General features: G+C 48.6%; 1 protein-coding gene across 4 annotated transcripts in view; it reads left to right on the top strand.

Moving 5' to 3' along the window:
• LOC119596441 (zinc finger A20 and AN1 domain-containing stress-associated protein 6-like) overlaps positions 1-22,500 on the top strand; it is a 105,236-nt gene that overhangs the window by 48,989 nt on the left and 33,747 nt on the right. For 2 of the 4 annotated variants that reach the window (XM_037945689.1, XM_037945687.1), the window contains exon 1: positions 11,001-11,089. The exons of 1 other annotated variant lie outside the window; for it this stretch is intronic. The gene's annotated coding sequence lies outside the window, so the exon portion shown is untranslated. Of the gene's footprint in view, positions 1-10,952; positions 11,090-22,500 lie in introns of those variants that run through there. One more of the 4 variants, XM_037945686.1, reaches the window with a different exon arrangement.

Raw genomic sequence — 22,500 nt, 5'->3', positions numbered from 1 at the left:
CACCCCTCACGCTCAGCACTTGGGGCCGGCCGCGACTTCGCTCTCAGTCGCCACGTACACTGCGCCGGGATCTCCGTGCTCGGGCCGAGTCTGACCCGTGTTGGGTTCCCACTTGCTCGTGCTGTGGAGGTCGATAGGCTGGGGAGGGGGGGGACACAGCGAGCGAGACAGGCCGACGGAGGACGGGGATGTAGGTGAAGCAGAGAAAGAAGGAGAGGTGTGGAAGGAAGCGAGGGAGGACGGGATAGGATGAGGCGAGGGACTAGTGCTGGCATAACTGAGCCATGCGGGCAGTAGGTCAGCCTTCCGCTTATGGTTTAATCTTTATTTCCCTCCGACTGTCGGCTTTGGTTGATTTTTCTTTGCTGGTCCTCGCCTGTCTTGTTTTCCCTTCCCCCCCTTCCCCATTTCTCTTTCTCTCCTTCCTCTTTCCTTTTCTCTTCCCTCCCCTCTCTCTCTGTCTGTCTGTCTGTCTATCTGACTGTCTCTCTGCTCTTTCCCTCCCTCCCTCCCTCCCTCCCTCCCTTAATTCCTCACCTGTTCTCTGATTTCCTTCTCCTTCGTTCCACTTATCTTTGTCATTTCCCCCCCTTTCTCCCTCCCTGGCCTCCCTCCTTCGACATATATCGTATGTTTCTGTCTATCCATACATCTCGCTCTCCCCGTCACCCCCACACTCCCCTCTCTCGAGCGGTGTGCGTGAGGTGGTTGCCGTTTTTATTGTTTTCCATCACACTACACACTAGTTATTTTTACCATCCATCCTCCACTCTAATCTTCGACTGCTCCTAGTGATACCTCCCTTGCGGGGGCCCCCCCCCCCCCCCCCAGAACACACACATTCACACGCACACCCACATGCACACGCACAAGCACAAGCACAAGTACACGTGTGTGTGTGTGTGTGTGTGTGTGTGTGTGTGTGTGTGTGTGTGTGTGTGTGTGTGTGTGTGTGTGTGTGTGTGTGTGTGTGTGTGTGTGTGTGTGTGCACCTCCAAATTGCACCTAGACGCTCCTCCCTCTTCCCATGGTTGGCTCCACACGTCCAGTGTTCTCCTGCCCACGACACCCAATCCACTGTTCCCTGTCCTCCTTTTTTGCTGCCTACCTCTCCCCTCGGGCCAGATCATGCTGGCGGGGTGGTCATGCTTGCCCTAGGAAATGGCCTGCCTTCACGATTTATTATTTCTTTTCGCTCTCTCTCTGACATTGCCTGGTGCGGTTCTTCAGCGCCAGGAGATTCGTCGCTCTCGTTCCTGTCTTCGCTTTCGTCTCTCGCCTCCGTGGTTTCTCTTCGGGTGATTGTTGTGGGCTTGGGTTATTTCCGCTGGGATTCTCGGTTATTTCAGCCGGGAATCTCTTGTTTATTTGGCCGTTTAGGTGACCAGCGGGATTATTAGGTGGCCAGCGGAGTTATTAGGTGGCCAGTAGTGTTATTAAGTGTTCGTCGGTATCATTAGGTGCTCAGTAGTGGTATTAACGCTCTACAGCGGTGTCGAGGTAAAAGCTCAAGGACAATGCTTCTTCCATTATATTGAAGAAATCACGATGTAGTCTCTTTTTTTTACAGTCGCGGAGACAGCTGAATACATGCGCTAAATTTGTGGATTAAATGCACGGAAACTAAACAGTGTTATTTTCGTCGATGCTTTCTCGCGACTGGATTTTAGAACCAAATCTCTGTTATCGTTTGAATGGGAATCCTGAAATCCGGTCAGGTTTCGGAGCGCCGCAGCAGTGTTAGCCGACATGGAAGGCCAAGACGGTGGGATATATGGCGTGGAAGGCGAGCACTCGGGGCTGGCTGGAAGCGAAGGAAGGCAAACTAGCTGGTTACGCGCTCGGCTTAGGAGAACGCCCGCCCGCCCGACCGCCCGATGTAGGAGATGGCTGTGTTTGAGCGTCTCGACCTGTTAGGCTACTGCGGTGGGCGGAGACGGCGGGAGGAGTGAGGGGCGAGCGGCGGGGGTTAGCAGACGGAGGAGGTAGGGGAGTAGGAGTGGGAGAGGGGAAGGGGGTGCGGCAGCGTACGGAGGAGGGGAGGGGAGCAGTGGAGTAGGAGTGATAGAGGAGGACGGAGGGGAAAAGAGGTGAGGGAGGGGGAGGGTTCGGACTCAACGTACCCAGGTAGGGTCACCCCGGTCAAGATGGCTCTCCTCCAGCGGCGAATACCTTCTGCAACTCCGCCTGCGAAGGTCTGGTTTAGGATAGTCTCCCGTGCGAGGCGGGCTGGGGCGGCTGCGTCGTGGGGGTCGCCAGCAAGGGCCGCAGCGGCAGGAGGAGGATGAAGGCCACGCAGGGATGCAGCAACAGGAAGATAGCAGCGGCGCGACCTCACTGTAGTCCTTCGCTCGCCCCATGTCTCCGCCATCTATCACTGCCAAAAGAGCTGCTCTTGTGCATCCTACGACGCTCATCTTTGGAACGAGGCCGAGTTTGCCCGAATAGAGTAGTGCTTCGAGGGAAATTAAGACGACAGTTTCTGACAACGTCCAAATGCTTAGCTGCCACGGCCTACGTCGGGAATTAGGCATAAAACCGGAAGAGACCACGAGAGATAATATTTACCCCCTCCCGCTTCCCCCACCTGGGCCGCTACCCCTCCCTCTCCCCAGACAACTGGTCAAGCCGCCTACTCGCCATATGAGGACGAGGAAATAGTGAGGCGCTGAAGCTCTTCCTGCGTGGCGGCGCTGCCCAAGGCCGCCTCCGCTCCCGCCGCTGCCATTTGCTTGCTTGCTCCTCAACTACTGCTTCCCGTGTTTGCTTCTTTGACTCCCTTCCACTGTGGCTAAGCAACAGTCATATCTGCCCAAGTGTTGTTTGAGCGTGCGCCCCCCCCCCCCCGTGCTTGCCTGCCCGTTGGCAGAGCTCCTCAAATGACCCAGCCCGACCTGACGCTTCCTGAAACCCGTCGACGGCCAAAAATAAAGCATCTGAGTCATGGGTTTCGGGAAGTTTTGCATCACAAGTGCGACAGTAAACAGGAAATGATTAACCCTGTGTGATATCTCGGCAAATGCACATTCATATTTATATCGCTATCGTGTTAAGTGAACCCCTGGCAAAAATAATAAAAAACTGGCGACTGGCGCGGATGGTGGCGACGGGGAAGGATGAAGGGGTCTGGGCAGGAGCACGTGTCCAGGAAGGGCGGGAGGCTTACAGGTCTGGGCAGTCCGCTCCCGGAATCGAGGCAAGAATACTCGATGCTCTTGCTGATGCGTTTTTTTTTTTTCATTGTCTTTTTTTTGTCTCCGGCTGTTTGGCTTAGCCCTTTGGGGCTTTTATTTAGTGTTTATTTCGGGGCCTTGATAACGGTAATCTGTATTGCTGTAATAGAATAATTAATGCAGGCTTTATCTCATCTGAGCAAAGGCAACACCCAACACGCACGTGTATATATATATAGCATGTACATATACGCATATATACCTGTATGTACATACATGCATGCATGTATAGATATTTACATACATGCATGCATAGATACATACATACATGCATGCATAGATATATACAAAAAAGATGTGTAATTAAAGAGATCGGGATATATATATAATTGATATATAAGATGGATAGAAGGATAGATATGATTAGGAAGATGAGTAGATAGAGTAGAACAGATATGATATATAGATTAGATAGAGAGGACAGAGATTAGATTATATTATATGAAAAATTTAAGATATAATATATAGATAGTAGAAGAGAGATATATTAGATATTATGAGAATAGATAGATATATAGATATAGTAATATAAGAATAGATAAGATATTATAATATATATAGTAGCAGATTATAATATAATATATAGATGATAGTAGAAATATATTATATATAGTATGGATTATAGATATAGGATATTAGATATTAGATTAGATATATATAGTATTAGAGTAGAGATAGAGTATATAGTAGATCTGAGAGAATAGTATATAGATATATTATATTAGATCAAGTATATATAGAGGAGATAGATAATATATTTATTATAAGAGATATAGATAGAGAAGATGATATAGATATAGTATAGATAATTATCGATGAGAGGATAGTATGACGATTATTGATAGAGATATAGATAATAGCTATATAATATATAGTATAATAGAAGATATATGAGTAATATAGGAGAGAGTTATAGATAGAAGATATAGAAAGAGATAGTAGAAGAGAGCATAGAGATAAATATAAGAGAGATAATATATATATAGATATTAAGAGAATGATAGAAATAGAGAATATATAATATATAGAGATAAATATATATAGATATAAGAAGATAGAATATATATATATACATAGAGAGTATATAGTATAATATATAGATAAGAGAGAGAGAGACATTAGTATAAGATAGTATAGATCAGATAGATATATAAGAAGAATATAGATAGATATATAATATATAATTATATATATATAATGATAGAGATAGTCTAATATATATATATAATATATATATATAATATTTATATAATATATAATTAGAAGAGATATATAATATATAGATATATATCATATTAATATATATAATAATATATATATATATATATATATAGATATATATATATAATATATATATATAATATATATATAATTAATATATATAAATATATAGAATATATATATATACATATAATATATATATAATATATAATAATATTATATATATATATATATATCATACATAATATATATATATCATATATGGGTGTGTGTTGTGTGTGTGTGTGTGTGTGTGTGTGTGTGGTGGTGTGTGTGGGGTGTGTGTGTGTATGTTGTATGTATGGATCGTATGTATGGACTGTATGTATGGTGTGTATGGTATGTACGTATGTATGTTATGTATGGTAGAATGTATGTATGATGTATGTATGTATTGTATGTATGATGTTTGTTTGTTGTGTTTGAGTGTGTATGATAATAATATAAAGGATTATATATATATATATAATATATATATAGATAGATATAGCACATAGTATCTACATGCATAGATAGATTTATATATACTAATATATATATATATATATATATATATATATATATATATATGAGATAGATAGATATAGATATATACAATATATATAAAGAGATAGATAGATAGATATTTATATAGTGTTTGTGCTTGTGTGTATGTAAACACATACGATGATACAATATTTACATCCGAGCAAATATAAATTGTTATTTATGCATATTGTTTTTATGGGTATTTGTTCAAAGTGTTTGTTTTCTTCATAAACATGAAATGGCGACATGCATGCAGTAAAGGAAGTTCGTTGTCATAGTGATTCATATGGACGCCCCCCCCAGCCCAACCCTACCCCCACCTTACCACCATAGGTACAAACGATTGGAAGGAGAGAGAAAGGAAGTGGGAGAGACAAAGAGAGAGAGAGGAATCGAGAGGGATATTAAGAGAGAAGAAGAAGAGGGAGAAGGAGGGAGGGAGAGAGAGGGGGGAGAAAGAGGGGGGTAGGCGAGAGAGTGAGTGGAGGGGATGAGAGAGAGAGAATGAGTGGAGGGGATGAGAGAGAGAGAGTGAGTGGAGGGGATGAGAGAGAGAGATTTAGATGAGAGTGAGTGAGTGAGTTTGTATTATTGTTGAGAAAATTTGAGAGAGAGACGAAAGAGAGAGAGGAGAAAAAGAGAGCGAGAGCGAGGAAAGAGAGAGAGAAAGAGGGAGAGAGAGAAAAGAGAAGGAGAGAAAAGAGGAAGAAAGAGTAAGAGAGAGAGAGATGAGAGAAATGAAAGAGAGGAGAGAGAGAGAGAGAGGAGAGAAAGAAAGATGAGGATGAGAGAGAGCGAGAGAAAGACGGATGAGAGGAGAGAGAGAAAAAGAAAAGAAAGAGAGAGAGAGAGAGGGAGAGAGAGGAGAGAGCGAAAGAAGAGTAGAAGATGAGAGACGAGAGAGAGAAAGAAAAAGAGAGAACAGAGAGAAAGAGAAGAGAGAGGGAGGAAAAGAAAGAGAAGAGAGAGGGAGGAAAAGAAAGAGAAGAGAGAGAGAGAAGAAAGAAAGAGGAGAGAGAGAGAGAAAGAAGAGATAGAGAGAGAGAAAGGAAGAAGAGCAGAGATGAGAAAAGAAAGCGAAGAGAGAGAGAGAGAGAAGAGGAGAGAGACGAGAGAGTAGATAGAGAGAAGTAGAGAGAGCGAGAGAAGTTAGAGAGAGAGAGAGGTAGAGTAGAAGAGGAGTAGACAGAGAGAGAGAGAGAGAGTAGTGAGAGAGAGAGAGGAGATAGGAGAGTTAGAGAGAGAGAGAGAGAGAGAAAGAGAGAGAGTACAGAGGGAGAGAGAGATGAGAGAGGAGTAGAGAGAGAGAGAGGAGTAGAGAGAGGAGAGAGAGAGAGTAGAGAGAGAGAGAAGAGTAGAGAGAGAGAGAGAGAGGAGGAGTAGAGAGAGAGAGAGAGGTTAGAGAGAGAGAGAGAGAGAGTAGTTAGAGAGAGAGAGAGAGGAGTAAGTAAGGAGAGAGAGAGAGAGAGAGTTAGAGAGAGAGAGAGAAGAGAGAGAGTAGAGTAGAGAGAGAGATGAGCGTAGACCCCTGTTCTGCGAGAGAGAGAGAGTAGAGAGAGAGGATGAGAGAGAGTAGTAGAAGAGGAGAGAGAGAGAGAGAGTAGAGAGAGAGAGACGAGGAGAGAGAGAGAGAGAGAGAGAGTAGAGGAGAGAGAGAGAGGTATAGAGGGAGAGAGAGAGTATAGAGGGAGGAGTATAGAGAGGAGAGTATAGAGAGAGAGTATAGAGAGAGAGTATTAGATAGAGAGTATTAGAGAGAGAAGAAGAGAGGAGAAGTTAGAGAGCAGAGTATAGAAGAGGAGTAATGAGAGAGAGTATAGAGAGGATAGAGAGAGAGATGAGACGAGAGAGAGAGAGAGAGAGGAGAGAGCGAGGAAGAGACAAGGAGATGAAGAGAGAGAGAGAGAGAGAAAGAAAGAGAGGCAGAGAGAGAGAGAGACTAGATGATGAGAGAGAAAGAGAGAGGAGAAAGAGAGCAGAGAGAGAGAGGCAGGAGGAAGGCAGAAGAGAGGCAGAGGAGAGAGGCAGAGAGAGAGGCAGAGAGAGAGCAGAGAGAGAGGCAGAGAGAGAGAGAGAGAGAGAGAAGAGAGAGGAGAGAGAGAGATGAAAAGAAGAGGCGAGGGAGAGAGAGAGAAGAGAGAGAAAGAAAGAAGAAAGAGAGGACAGAGAGAGTAGAGAGAGAGATTGAGAGAGAGAGAGATTGACAGAGAGAGAGAGAGATCGATGATTTTGCGGACGAGAAGTGAGGAGAGAGAGAGAGAGAGAGATGAGAGGAGACAGAGCCATGAGAGAAAGAAAGAGAGGCAGAGAGAGAGAAAAAGCGAGAGAGAAAGAGAGAGAGAGAGAGAGAGGAAAGGGGGGGGGGGAGGGAACAGGGACAGAGAGAGAGAAAGAGAGGGGGGCAGAGAGGGAGAGAAAGAGAGGGGGCAGAAGAGGGAGAGAAAGAGAGGGGGGCAGAGAGGGAGAGAAAGAGAGGGGGGCAAGGAGGGAGAGAAAGAGAGGTGGTACAGAGGCGAGAGAAAGAGAGAGAGAGAGAGAAAAGAGAGTGGTACAGAGGGAAGAGGAGAGAGAGATGATTTTGGAGAGAGAGAGGAGAGTAGAGAGAGACGAGAGAGAGAAAAGGGGGGAGGGCAGGAGAGAGAGAGAGGGGGGCGCAGGGTTATGCAAAGAAAATGGTGCAAGTCTTGGTTTATCCATCTGTTCCCTCATCCACTCCGCATGGATGGATGAGTAGGTCAAGGAAAGTGGATGGAGTTGGGCATGGCTGTTTTGCGGGTTATAGGTTTAAGGGTCATGCACTCCTAGAGGTGACGGGTCATGCAGGATAGCGGGTTGAGGTCGTGAGTGTGAGGAAAGACGAGAAATTTAAGTGAATTTGCTATTTTTATTTATTCATTTTTGCTCGTTGTATGTGGTCCGAAAGGTTGAACGAGGTTCGAGGGTGAGGGTCGAACGGACGGGGAGAGGGAGAGGAAGGGGGGGGGGGGAGCGGGAATGGGAAGACACCGGGCGTGCATGTGCGGGCGACGTCGTCACAGGCGGGGAAGATGGCCGTGGTGGTCGAGGCCAGACACTAACCACCACTGCGATAAAGTTACTTGCTCCTATATGATTTCACGACCGCCACCATTGAAGTCAGCAGGCTTGCGTTAAAGGATATCTATCTTGAAGGCAAAAACCATACACACACACAAACCACACACATACACAAACCACACACACACACATACAACACAACACACACAAACAACCCACACACACACACACACACACACACACCACAACACACACACACACACACAGCGAGAGAGAGAGAGAGAGAGAGAGAGACGAGGAGAGACGAGAGGGAGAGATGAGACGAAAGACGAGAGAGAGGGAGAGATGAGGAGAGAGAGAGAAGAGGGGGGTGGGTAGACAGAGAAGGAGGGACGATGGGGAAGGGAAATCGGAAGCAAAAGAATGGAATAGAAAATAATTAATAAAAAACCTGAACAGCCCGTCCGGACCCTAGCAATTAGCACCGTTTGCATGGCTGTTGCAAGTGGAAATCTTGTGCATGTGTGAATACTAAGACCGAGAAAGAGGTGCTGTCGTGGGCTTGTAGGAGGCCGGAGCGGCAAGGGACGGGGGTGCTCCTGGCTGGGATGGCTGGCGGCGTGCGGCCTGCTACCGGCGGCGGCAGGGGAGCGGGGAGAGGAGGCGGTGTCAGGCAGCCTTGCAGGAAGGCAGGGCAGCAGGAAGAAGCTACGAAGGGGTAGGCAGGCGTAATTGCAGGGACATAAAAGGGGAAAAAGAGAGAGAGTATAGAGAGAGAGTATAGAGAGAGAGTATAGAGAGAGAGTATAGAGAGAGAGTATAGAGAGAGAGTATAGAGAGAGAGTATAGAGAGAGAGTATAGAGAGAGAGTATAGAGAGAGAGTAAGAGGAGAGAGAGAGAGAGAGAGAGAGAGAAGAGAGAGAGAGAGAGAGAGAGAGAGAGAGAGAGGAGAGAGAGAGGAAGGCAGAGAGAAGGAGAGAGGAGAGAGAGAGGAGAGAGGAGAGAGAGAGAGAGAGACAAGAGAGAGAGGAGAGATGAGAGAGAGAGAGAGAAAGAGAGGAAGAGATGGAGAGAAGAGTCAGAGAGAGAGAGAACAGAGAAGAGAAGAAAGAGGAGAAAGAGAAAGAAAGAGAGCAGAAAGAGAAAGAGAAAGAGAGAAGCAGAAGGAGAGAAAGAGAGAGAGGCAGAGAGAGAGAAGAGAGCAGAGAGGAGAGAAAGAGAGGCAGAGAGAGAGAAGAGAGAGCAGAGAGGAGAGAGAGAGGGCAGAGAGGAGAGAGAGAGAGGGGGCAGAGAGGGAGAGAAAGAGAGGGGGCAGAGAGGGAGAGAAAGAGAGAGAGGGAGAGAAAGAGAGGTGGTACAGAGGGAGAGAGAGAGAGAGAGAGAGAGAGAGAGAGAGAGAGAGAGAGAGAGAGAGAGAGAGAGAGAGAGAGAAAAGGGGGGGAGGCAGAGAGAGAGAGAAGGGGGGCGAGGTTTATGCAAAGAAAATGGTGCAAGTCTTGGTTTATCCATCTGTTCCCTCATCCACTCCGCATGGATGGATGAGTAGGTCAAGGAAAGTGGATGGAGTTGGGCATGGCTGTTTTGCGGGTTATAGGTTTAAGGGTCATGCACTCCTAGAGGTGACGGGTCATGCAGGATAGCGGGTTGAGGTCGTGAGTGTGAGGAAAGACGAGAAATTTAAGTGAATTTGCTATTTTTATTTATTCATTTTTGCTCGTTGTATGTGGTCCGAAAGGTTGAACGAGGTCGAGGGTGAGGGTCGAACGGCGGGGAGAGAAGGGGGGGGGGGGGAGCTGGAATGGGAAGACACCGGGCGTGCATTGTGCGTGCGACGTGCGTGCACAGGCGGGACAGATGGCCGTGGTGGCGAGGCCAGACACTAACCACCACTGCGATAAAGTTACTGTGCTCCTATATTGATTCACGACCGCCACCAATTGAAGCAGGCAGGCTTGCGTAAAGGAATATCGATCTGAAGGCAAACCATACACACACACACACACACACATACACACACACACACACACACATACACACACATACACACACACACACACACACACACACACACACACACACACACACACACACACACACACACAAAACACACAGAGAGAGAGAGAGAGAGAGAGAGAGAGAGAGAGAGAGAGAGAGAGAGAGAGAGAGAGAGAGAGAGAGGGGGGGGGGTAGAAAGGAGGAAGGAGGACGATGGGGAAGGGAAATCGGAAGCAAAAGAATGGAATAGTAAAATAATAATAAAAATCCTGACAGGCCCCGTCTCGGACCTAGCAATTAGCACCGTTTGCTGGCTGGTTGCAAGTGGAAATCTTGTGCATGTGTGAATACTAAGACCGATTAAAGAGGTGCTGTCGTGGGCTGTAGGAGGCGGAGACGGCAAGGGACGGGGTGCTCCTTGGCTGGCTGGCTGGCGTGCGGCCTGCTACCGGCGGCGGCAGGAGGAGCGGCGGAGAGGAGGCGGGTCAGGCAGCCTGGCAGGAAGGCAGGCAAGCAGGCAGAAGTCTACGAAGGGGTAGGCAGGCGTCTTGCAGTGCACCAGCTAGTAGGAGGAGGAGGTGGAGAAGGAGGAGGAGGAGGTGGAGAAGCAGGAGCAGCTGGAGCCGTGCCGCTTTAAACCGTGATCGATATATCCCCCCCGTCCCGCGACGCGTCCCCCCGTGCGGCTCTTTCTCGTGGAGGGAGGGGGCACCGGGCGCCCTCGCTTCTGCTCTTCTGATCAGCCTTCCCTACAATGCCCCCATATCTGCTGTACCTACAGCACTATGTTGTATAAACGCATGAAATTTGTAGAGTACGGATACTCATGAAGAGCAAAGAACGCAGGTCTGCGTGTGGTACGTCGCTGGGAGAACGAGCCTGAGCGGAGTGCGCATGCGTGATGTGGGCTTCGCTGAAAATAGCAGGTGTAGCTAGCACCAGTCTCTCTCTAGCGCTGTGTCTGTAAAGGTCTCGTTGCCTGGAGATTACGCGTCTCGACTCTTTCTCTAGCCTCAACCACCGAAATTATACAAAGGTAGTTGCTTTAGGTGTTGTATTAAACCCCTTATAAGAACAGGGTTATGGTTCACGTGAACCATGTAATGTTTAAAGCTATGTTATAGCGAGTGAAAGTGGGTGCAATTTGATGGAGGGTCTATGGCTGGCTGGTTGGACCCAGCAGCCTGCCCCCCGATGTGGCCAGTAGGCCCAGGCCAAGTGCGCTTCCCAAGGCCTTGACAGGCTACTGCTCAAGCTCATGGTGGAGGGGGAGTGCACGGTGAGTCCACGCGTCGTCTGGAGGAAACCTTTCGGGCTGGAGTTTAGCTGCAGAAGTCCACTACAGTGAAGAGGTCTTTGTTAGCACCACGGCGTCGTCTCTGCTGCTGCTGGCTTGGGAGGCGACTCAAGGACGCCCTTTGTGCGCCCACGCCACCACGCCCCGCCCATACGATCGCACGTCTGTACTACCTTCATGGGTGTGATGAATTTGGGCGAAGAGAGACGAAATTCCACGCCAAAGCAGCAGCCAGATCGACCCAATCGGAGGGGAAGGCCAGAACAGGAAGCCAGACTGCTGCTTGGCGACTCTTCGATCAGTCGTTGGAACCTGCGAACCACCACCGACAGTGAACAAACAATCAGCTGATCCGCTTAGAGTGTTGACTGGGCAGGTGTGGTGGGGAGCGGGGTGCTCCAGCTGCTTTCGCCTTACACCCCCCCCCCCCCTGTATCATGAATGCCAGCGCCCCTCCTTGATACCCCTTCCATCCATCCCTCGTACGGCCGAACCGCACCTGCCGTTCCCTTTTGTGTGGACAGGCCCTCTTGTGGCTTCAGTGTCTGCTTGTGAGCGAGACCGAATTTGGGATTATAGCGCCTGGATTATATTTAAAATCAAGATCTTCGGACACATGATGCGTGTGCTTGTCCAAAAAGTCCGTGAGTAAAACACATGTTGCCAGCGTCACCTGTCGTCCATCCCCATTCAGCTCTGTAATTCAGTTTCTGGAAATATGGACGAATGCTAGTACATATAGTGACGAGTGCAGTGTCAAGAGAGCGATGGACAGTGAGAAATTGAATGATATCTTTCTTTTTGTGTGTGAGTGTACTGAAGTGACATGCCTTAGGGTATAACCCATTGAAGAGCTGTGTTGCAAGTGGATTAAACGAGGATCTGAGGCGAACGTATGGAGTTCCTCTTGTTTACTGGTTTGTCATGTCCAATTAACACATCTGGACGCGAGCCAGGCAGGACCAGTCGCCAGCGAGGGCTTTAAAAACGCGCTCACAGGCCCGTAATGTTGGGAGGCCAGCTGGCACACGGGGACAATGCTTGTTGGGCTTGTATGGAGCCTCTTCATAGGGTTTAAGAGACAGATTGAAGCCTCAGCTGGTGCGCAAGGGATTACACATGAAGTCAGCTGGTGCATAGGAAACCAGATGGTAGTGTAGTGGAACGTCTAGATTTACTAACACTGGCTCGATTACTAAACGGTAGCGAATCAGCTGATATGTAGGGCACCTCCCAAAGTCACCACGAATGTTTAGCAGAAAACGTACTGTCAAATTCTTGTTGGGTAAACGAAAGGCACTTAGATCGAAAATTACCTCACATGAATGTTCGAAAATGCAAAATGGAATGAATGTATTAAGCATAATGGAAAATCATATAGGATGGAAATATGTTTTGTTTTTCATCATTGGATCAAACGATCCAATGGCTTAAAAGTATCCCTTATTTTGGTGTGATCATGCACAGGTGCAAAGAGCGCCTGTTACTCACAAAATGTACAACACAGCATAAGTGATATTGGTTTCCATACTGAGAAAACCATAGACCAGGCTCGCTTTTCATATTCAGTCGCCTCCATTATCTTTGTTACAGGAGTTGACAAATACAAATATTGTGGGAAGGGAAACTGAAGTTGAGGTGCTTTGCGTGCAGGTCGTTTCGGAGAAAAAGTAAAGGCTTGTGTGATTTAAGATATGGATCGTACCAGGAATTTCCATATTGGTGCCAGCATGTTCGGTTTGTTTCTCTTTATTTCACAAGGAAAGGAACAAAGAACTGTATGGGATAAATTGTTTATTTATTATGTGATACAAATATAATTTGTAAGTGTGTACGTACTTTGCGTACCTACATAGTACAAGCGCGCGCGCACACGCACACGCGTACGCACACACACACACACACTCACACACACACACACTCACACACACACACACTCACACACACACACACTCACACACACACACTCACACACTCACACACACACACACACACACACACACACACACACACACACACACACACACACACACACACACAACACACACACACTCTCTCTCTCTCTCTCTCTCTCTCTCTCTCTCTCTCTCTCTCTCTCTCTCTCTGTCTCTCTCTCTCTCTGTCTCTCTCTCTCTCTGTCTCTCTCTCTCTCTTTCTCTCTCTCTCTCTCTCTCTCTCTCTCTCTCTCTCTCTCTCTCTCTCTCTCTCTCTCTCTCTCACTTTCTCTTGTGCATATGCAGATTTTAATTTTTGTATATTTGTGTGTGTCTTGCCAAATACATAAACACTTGTCTGTGGGGGAGATGGGGGGGACACCGTTGTTCAGAACAAGTAGGAGGAGTGGGGGCGTGGGTGTGACGTGTATGGACGGATGTGGGCGTCGGCGGATGTAATAAGGAAAGCGGATTAACTTTAGTTCATGTTTTCCAAAGGTGTAAATTGAATATTTGCAGTGAGGTTATGGAGATTTGTATTTTGTTTCTTGCATCACGTTGGTGTATGTATCAACACGTCCTTGAAATGGTGGATGGTGGGTCTCAATACACGTTGTTTATGCGCATCTGTTTTGGGATTGTGCATGTTTGTGATGAAGAGAATACAGCTGATTTAAAAAGAGAAAATTACTTGTTAACTGGTTTTTGCTGCAGTTTTGCTACGTATATACCTCTCAATGAAATGATTTAAAAGGGGAAGGATTTTTTACCTTTGGTAGGTCGTATTTTGCGAAGGTGAAGACAGCAAAATATTAGTAGGTGTGCATCTGAGTGAGATCGTTTGCGTGTATGTGTATTAGCATATAAACAAACAATAGATAGGTAGATAGATAAGTATAGTTGCGTGTTTAATAAATCAACGTGCGGTAACTGGAAAGGCTAGCTTCCTTGGGATTATGAAACTAAAAGGTTATTTGTACTGTAATCAGTCTTGCACCAGAGCCACCTAGTTGTAGAAATGATAATTAACAGTGCTGGTATCGTGGTATAGAGACTAAAAGGCTATTCCTACCAAACCTAAAAGTGTACGGTTATTCTAAACCTGCCCTTGCGTTTGGAGGTCGGGGCGTAAAGGGGCAGGGTGCTTATTCGCACATGCACTCCTTCAAGGTCATTGTTTACATTCGCGGAAACGTAAAGGTGAAGAAAATAATCATGAATGGTTGTGAGAATGAGTATCAGTAGCGGCAGTGGCATTCATTACAAGACGTGATAAATGGTACATATTAATACGGCAGAACATTCATTTGTTGGTTCTGTTGCGCCCAGCTTCTCTGGATGACAATGTAAACAGCGAAGCCTTGGCGTGAAGGTTGCCCAAGAATGCTTCTCCTCACGCGCCGCCATTCTTAGGTCCTTCGCCCTTTGCTGCTTCATACCGACACTGGACCTTGTCGAAGGAGACGCGTCTCCGATCTAACTTTCGAGGACTTTGGAGAAGGAAGTTGTTTGTATCTTCAAAGTTATTACTTAAAACTTGTATTCGACCATATGGTTCATAGTATATTTCCATTTTACATCCGTAGCGGGGTGGTATTATATTATCAGGTGCCGTTCAAATGCCAGTAGAAAGGGTCTTGCCAGGGAAGCAGATATATTGTCGAGAAGGGTCTGGTGAACAGTTTGTTGTAGCCAGTTAACCCTGACGCAGGGAGGCGCCCGGACAGCTAGCTAGCAGACTCCTGGGCCTTCGGGTGTGACTGGGATGTGACGCTCTTGATGTGTTGTGTGGGAACCGAGGATGTCAGAGCTGCCATGACGTGCTGGCCTTGAGCTGGTTTTGTGGCCTTGAGGTGCTGCCGAGCCACTCTTTGCTTATTGCATTAAAAATATCAAGTGCTGTTACGCTTCGCCTGAGCAAGGATCAGGGGATCAGATAGATTGTAGCACGTTGCAGGTAGACGTTGCCGTTGTTTGTTTAGTAACTTTTACGCAGTTTTATTTTAGTGCACCTATAAATGTCATGTTAATATACGCCTGTAGACGTAATAGGTTAGTTGCATTTCTTTGGCCTAAGGTCGTTTAACTCATGCAGAGTCAACGTTATAGCGCCACACCCTACAGCCCGATGGTCAACGGCAACAGGGGACACGAACCGGCGTCGTGGAGTCGCATGCGAACTCTCATTATATTCATCCGATCATCAGAAAATGTAGACCGGGATTATATAAAAGCAACGTAGCACAGTCTACATGTTATTGTGTCATTTAGCGCTATGATTCACCAATAGATATTTTGCACATTCATACACAATAACTCGTTCTCCTTCGGAATGAGGGTTGAGTGTCAGCGTTAGTTGGCGCATTTTCAGGGGTCCCCGGGCGGTGGTCCAGCCCCGACGCCCTCCCCTCCCGGGCCGGCGGGGCGCGCTCGCTCTCGGGGGAGGTGGAGGGAGGGCGCGCTCCGTTTCAGGGGAATATTAAAGGACGAGCGGAGGTTCTGTCCTTGGGGGCAAGGGAGGACAGGCCGGAAAAGTCTGCGTAGGGGAGGCGGCAGGCTGTGCGTTGAGTGTGGTCATGGGTGGAGGTAAATGGAGCAGGTTTTCCTAGCTTTAACGGTTTGCGATATCTAGTTTAACGGTTTAGTGAGCTGCTAGATGAAACTTCGCGACGTAGGGGCTTGGGAAACAAAGAGACTTACGAAATTTCCGCTTTGACAGGCATGGTAGACCGCATGTACATGAAGATACGATTATGCTTAAAAGTGATCTCTCGGCTGCAATTGGCAACCTCGGATCGGGAGGTTTGCCTCGCTTCGTGACGCTGACGGACCTCAGAGCTGGTGCCCTCTCATTGGACGAAGGGATTTTGGCAATGTTGATATTTATTCATTTAAGCTGGGCTATTCAAACTAAGTAGAGTTGATTTTGATAGCTAATGAAATACATGAGTGTTGAACACACCTCTCCGACGAGTGCTCTCGTCCTTAGCCTTCGTCACCTCGCTGCCCTGAGTGGATAAAAAGGAGCGACGCTCTCGGCTGTTACCTTCCTGTAAGAGGCACCTTTAAGTTACGATCATGTTGGTGGCGGATGCCTTCCCCTCCCCCCCTTCCTGTCCCTCCCTCCCTGGCCTCTCTCCATAACACGGTCACAGCGCCATGCACCTGCCACGTCCGTCCTGCGTGTAATTTCATCATTGTCTGGTCATGTGAGCCCCAGCTGATTGGTCCCATACGCTTGGCAACGATCATTTTCGTGACGTGGATAGGGCGGCGAGGGACTAGGGAAGGACTCGATGGGAGATTGAGAAGCCCCCCCCCTCTCTCTCTCTCTCTCTCTCTCTCTCTCTCTCTCTCTCTCTCTCTCTCTCTCTCTCTCTCTCTCTCTCTCTCTCTCTTTCTCTTTCTCTCTCTTTCTCTCTCTTTCTCTCTCTTTCTCCCTCCCTCCCTCCTTCCCTCCCTCCTTCCCTTCCTCCCTCCCTATTCCTATCTTTTTCCCTCGTTCCCTCCACCACGCTCCCTCCTTCACTAACAACACGTGTGTGGAAGCTCGCCTTTGCCATTTTCACGTCTTTTTGTTATTCATATTTCTGAATAACGCCCTCTTGCGCTTGAAGCAGTAAGCGATGCAGCGAGGGGGAAGTAAGGAAGGTGGCGTGTCACCCCCCCCCCCCCCCTCCAGTCCACGTGCAGTGGCTCGGCCGTGACCCAGGCACCACGACACTGTTACCAACCTACTTCATACTTCTTGACCATTATATGCGTTCACCTTTCAAGGTTCGAGCGCCCGCGGTTTTCGTAATGCTTGCAGTCCAGTCACACATTCTGACTTGCTCTCCACGGTCACGCAGGGAGCATGGACAGCAAATGGTCAGGTTGATTGAACGGTGGTTTTGGGGGGGAGGGGGGGCGCAAGACCCCCAACCTGTTTATTACCCGTGGATGCTAATGCTTATGAACTGCTGATTGATGGAAAATCATATCTCTCCTCGGTTTCTTCCTGGCTGGTCTGAGCTGTGCTGTGCTCGCTAATAGCATGGAAGCGCAGGATAAGTTGACTCCTTCCCACGCCCGTGCAGGCGCCAGAGGTCGCAGATCTATAACAAGATGTCTGGAGTTTGCGGCACGGCTCTCGCCTGTCGCTCGGTGGAAGGTCGTATGGGCAGAGTGGAAGCACATTCAGAGACTCTGCTTCGGACGGATGTGAGTGCCCAGCAGCGGGAGGAGGCTTCTAGGGGTTCGACTTTCTCGCGAGCTAGGCCATTTTCGCCGAATGACGTCCGCCGGGCCGAAGCTGCAGGGCAGACGAGGTACCTAGGCGCGGTGAGGTCGACCCGTCGTGACGCATGTCCTACACTCCCGGAAATGTATGGCTTCCCTCCCCTCGGAGCCGGTCGCGTCGCTTCCTCGAACAGCATGAAGGTCACGCAAAGCAGCCTGCCTTTTTCAGGATGAAACTTGCAATAGCGTTGACAGAGACGATCATACGTGTAGATGCTCAGTTTTCTCGACTTGGCCAACCTCCTTTCGATATTTCCTCCCCTCCGCGATCCCCCCTTCCCCTCCACCCCTCGATATTATCCGTGGTATCAGCCGAAGCGTCTTTTTTGCTATGCAGAGCAATGATAGTCTTGATAGTCAACAGCACCAGTCCTCCCCCCTGCCCCCACCCCATCCCCCGCCTCTTGCGCCACCGACTAACACTTGTGGGAAAGTTTTAATCTGTGATGATTGCAGCGGGCGGAGCAAACACACATACTGGGAGCTTATTTCAGGAATTTGCCGTGGTACTAAGAAAAGTCAACCTGGCGAAGGGTGACGGAGCCCAGCGTAGCCTGTAGGAAGCGGCCTCCGCCGGAGGTAGTCCAGCCAAGAGGCAGCTGCAGACTGGCCACTACGGCCTCGCGTTTCAGTGTTGTGGTTTAATTATCTTTTCTGTGTTGGATTGAGGAAACGCTCGCCCTGAGCGATCGACAGTAACGACAAATTGATGACCTGCAAACTGTATCGATTCGTAAGGTCACGGCTTGGAGAGAAGCCAGCCTTCCCCCTCCCTTGGGTTGTCGGCTCCCCGCCCCTACACCCACCCCTACCCCTGGCTCCCCTCCCCGGTCCTCTCTATATTGCCCCCAGCTGGGCTCAAGAGGAGGTACGTGCCGGTTAGCCGCCTCTCAAGGACTGAGGGCTTTTAAATGAATGATTATACGACCTCGGCTGGGGGGGGGGGGGATGGCCACGGGATGTCCTCTTGCAGATTGGCGGAGTTTCGCGCTTGTACGAATTCGGTTTTTGGTCTGAGCCGAAGAGAGGAGTGCAGAGTGCCGCCCTCTTCCGTGGCTCGACGCGGGTGCTCGTGTCCGCGTGCGTCGGTCGGCTGGGGCAGAATGCGGGCTGCGAGAGGATTACTACGGGCTCAGTACCTATTATCGTCCTTGCTATCGCCGATAGATGGGACTGGAATGTTGGAATGAGTGGCTGTTGGTCCGTGTTTTGGGTCCCGACGGGTTGTGTTTGTGCCGAGTACCTGGTGTCAAATATGGGAGCGATGTCCAAGGAACACGCTAGAATCCTTTTATTGTTTAGGTTGTTGTAACTCAATATTTTATTTATTTATTGTATGTTTATATAACCGCCATTGCCGTGGCTGGTGGGTCTCAGCTTACACGAGAAGCAGGAATGGGGAGAGCAATTCTCGATCCCAGGAATGTGTTACACTCTAGTGTTTCGAACGTAATCCCAGGTGTCAAGACTCTTTCGCACCCGTTCCAATATCCTTTTCTTACACTTTTATGTTTTTTTCTATATCTTGCCAACTCTGGGCATACTGGAAGAAAACAGGCATCCAGGACCTTACTTAAGAAGTATTTTAAGCACGTAACAATATTGCCCTCGTTAAACCTGTGCCGTGTGGGTGTTTTATGTTAGGAAGTGAAATGCGCAGGTGTGTGAAGGCTGTTAAATGCTGACCATGACACGGTACAAATAGAAGCGTGTAAGCGTGTGTGCGAAATAGGCAGCGAGAAACAGGACTTTCTGCCAACCCCGCCACGGTCGCTGTTAAAAACAAGGAGCCAGCGAGGGCAACAGTGCGCACGCCCCCGTGGGTGACGTTTGACAAAGAGATTACGAATCTTATTTTTGTCTAGGAGGGTGTGGGCTCGGGTATTATCGGTCCGCCTCGTTACTGTATGGGCATGCTATTATGCCCTCTGTAGCGTAAATACTGCAGTGGGCCGAGCCAGTGCCTGCTAACACAAGGCTACCGAGATGCCATGTACATCCTCTTGGGAGGGAAACCACGTGAAATGCAAGTCTTAATTTGTATTCGCATCGGAACGCGCAGCTTGTGGTATAAAGATCCGAAAAGCCTTCGAATTCTCGTCACATTGGTCACGCGTTGGGGACCCGGGTAATGAAGCCGTCGTTCGTTGTGCACAGAATGATTGGACCTCAGAACGGATCGAAAATTAGCATGCCATTGCAATTAAGATAAGTCACCATTGCGAAGAGGAAAGTGCTTTGGACTGGTTAATATTCTGTTTACTGCCCGTGCTCAGCCCGAGAGAAATGCCCTCCCCAACCTGGCATCGCCTCAGGGATAGAGAGCCAAGGTGGTGAGGATGAGTCAGTTGCGGTATGGTATGTCGGGCTGTGCTGTTTGTATGGGTGAAATGAGTCGCCGAGGGTGCCCCCGAGGCACCTTGGGCGGAGGGACGCCATGGGGAGGCCAGGCGGGGTTCGAGGTGGAGTGAGGGAGGGCGGGAGGGAGGGAGGGTCAAGTGGTTGATATCGCTGTGGGGGAGAATTGGGGACGGAGGGAATGAGGGGGGGGGGGGGGTCGAGAGAAAGGGACGGAATAACTTGACGGGGATTGTAAACACCTTCGGGTTGTTTACTGGTTAACGAAGACTGTCTCGTCTGTTGGCTCCCAGGGACGGCGAGCGGGTGTCAAGTCTTATTATTCGTGTTACTGTCGCGCCGGTCAGATATCGGGTCCCTGAGTTGGTGAGTGAATGGGTTGTGTCCGACGCTTGCCCAACTGGCCCCATGTTGCGTACATGTGTGTTGTCAGGCAGACGGGTGGTAGACACACATGGCTAGGTTGAGAGATAGGGGTGAGGAAAGGGTAAATGTTTAATAAGTGTAATTTACTTATACTGTTGTTTTTACCTCATTGATAAAACGAAAGCACCGTTGCTATTAAATGTTAATTCATCTGCTTTTCATTTTTACTCAGAAACCCGTTCCCAAGCACGCTGGCTCATTCGCGGCTCTGCCGCCATGCATTTTCGATCTGATTTTGTATTGTGGATGATGCTCTTAGTCATGCATAACCCTAGTAAGATTTTCAGTCACACACTGTCGCGCTCACACTTACTCTCAAACAATCACACACTGTCTGCCAGTCTGTCCGTCTGTCTGTCTTTCTCGTCTGTCTGTGTCTCCCTCAATCGCGCGCGCGCACACGCGTACACACATACACACACGTACACACACACACACGTACACACACACACACACGTACACACACACGTACACACACACACACACATGTACACACACACACACACACACATGTACACACACACAACACACACACATGTACACACACACACACACACACACACACACACACACACATACACACACACACACACACACACACACACACACACACACACACACACACACACACACACACACCACACACACACACACAACACACACACACACACAGTACACACCACACACACAAAACACACCACACACACACACACACACACACACAACACACACACACAACACCACCACGACACACAACACCACAGACACACACACACCAACAGCACACACACACACAACACACAAACCACAACACACAAACACACAACACACACACACACCACAGCACACACACACACACACCACAGGCACACACACACACACACACACACACACACACACACACACACACACACACACACACCACACACACACACACACACACACCACACACACCACACCAGGTACACACACACACACACACACACACACACACACACACACACACACACACACACACACACCACACAGGTACACACACACACACACACACACACACACACACACACACACACACACACACACACACACACACACACACACACACACTAACACTAACACTAACACTAACACTAACACACATGCACACACATGTACACACACATACACGGCTGTACGTACGCACCCATTAATTTACATTCCCGGAACAGTGATAGCTGAAGCCTGAGGTTTCCACGGCGTGAGTTCCTCCTCCCTCCCTCCCTCCCTCCCTCCCTCCCTCCCCTGCGTTGCGAGGAGCCCCGGAGAGCAGAGGGCTAAGTAGCGAGGCGAGGCAAGTGAGGCAACCCTCTTGTCAGCTGAGACCTCGAGCAAGCCTTCTTCATTTGCCTTGACTCTCGACCCTTGATCTTACGGCGCCCTTCTGCAACCTGGCCTGCAACACCCACAGCCTCGCGGTGCACAGTGCCGCCTCTTGGCCTTTCCTCTCGCCCGGCGGAGGGGAACCTTTCATTATCACCGGACAAGTTCGGTGGTTGTTTAGGTTGCAACATGAGTGGACATCGTTGAAGGCTGTCGTGGTTCCCAGGCCGGATGCAAGGGAGGGAGGACGTCAGATTTCTTTCGTTTCTTCTCTCTTTCGTTCTTTCTTTCTCTCTCCCACTTTCCTTCGTTCCTTCTTGTCTCGTCACGTAGGCTCCCTGAGAGTCCGGCGAGAAGGAGGAGGCCCTTCAGTACGAGCCAAAGCGTCGCCACTGGCGGTCTTGTAGTCAGGCTGTGAAAGTTTATCCCTGGTTGTGTTAAGGCCATTCTCGCCCTCCACCCTCACGCCGCCCTCCCGTCCCCTTTCCCCACCCCTTGGGAGACCTTGTTTCAGCTGTTATCAGGGCCCGGTCTTATCCCAGGCTCTTGCCCTTCCAGCTACGATAACAGTTTGGTTGATAAGACGCAGAGCCATCGCACATAACATGCCTTAGTTGATGATTCATGACTTGGGCCTGGTGATGGTACCGTGGCTTAGGAGAAACCTTTTATTTTCTGCACTTGGACACACATGGCTTTAGGGGCAAATGAAACCATGTGCAGAGATGTACTGCGTACACACACAGACACACACACACACACTCACTCATACTCACTTTTTCAGAGAAAGTC

Source organism: Penaeus monodon, chromosome 38 (genome assembly GCF_015228065.2).
Source record: "Penaeus monodon isolate SGIC_2016 chromosome 38, NSTDA_Pmon_1, whole genome shotgun sequence".
NCBI lineage: Eukaryota > Metazoa > Arthropoda > Malacostraca > Decapoda > Penaeidae > Penaeus > Penaeus monodon.
Note: the sequence above shows the minus strand (reverse complement) of the source record. Positions and strands in the feature narration are given on the sequence as shown.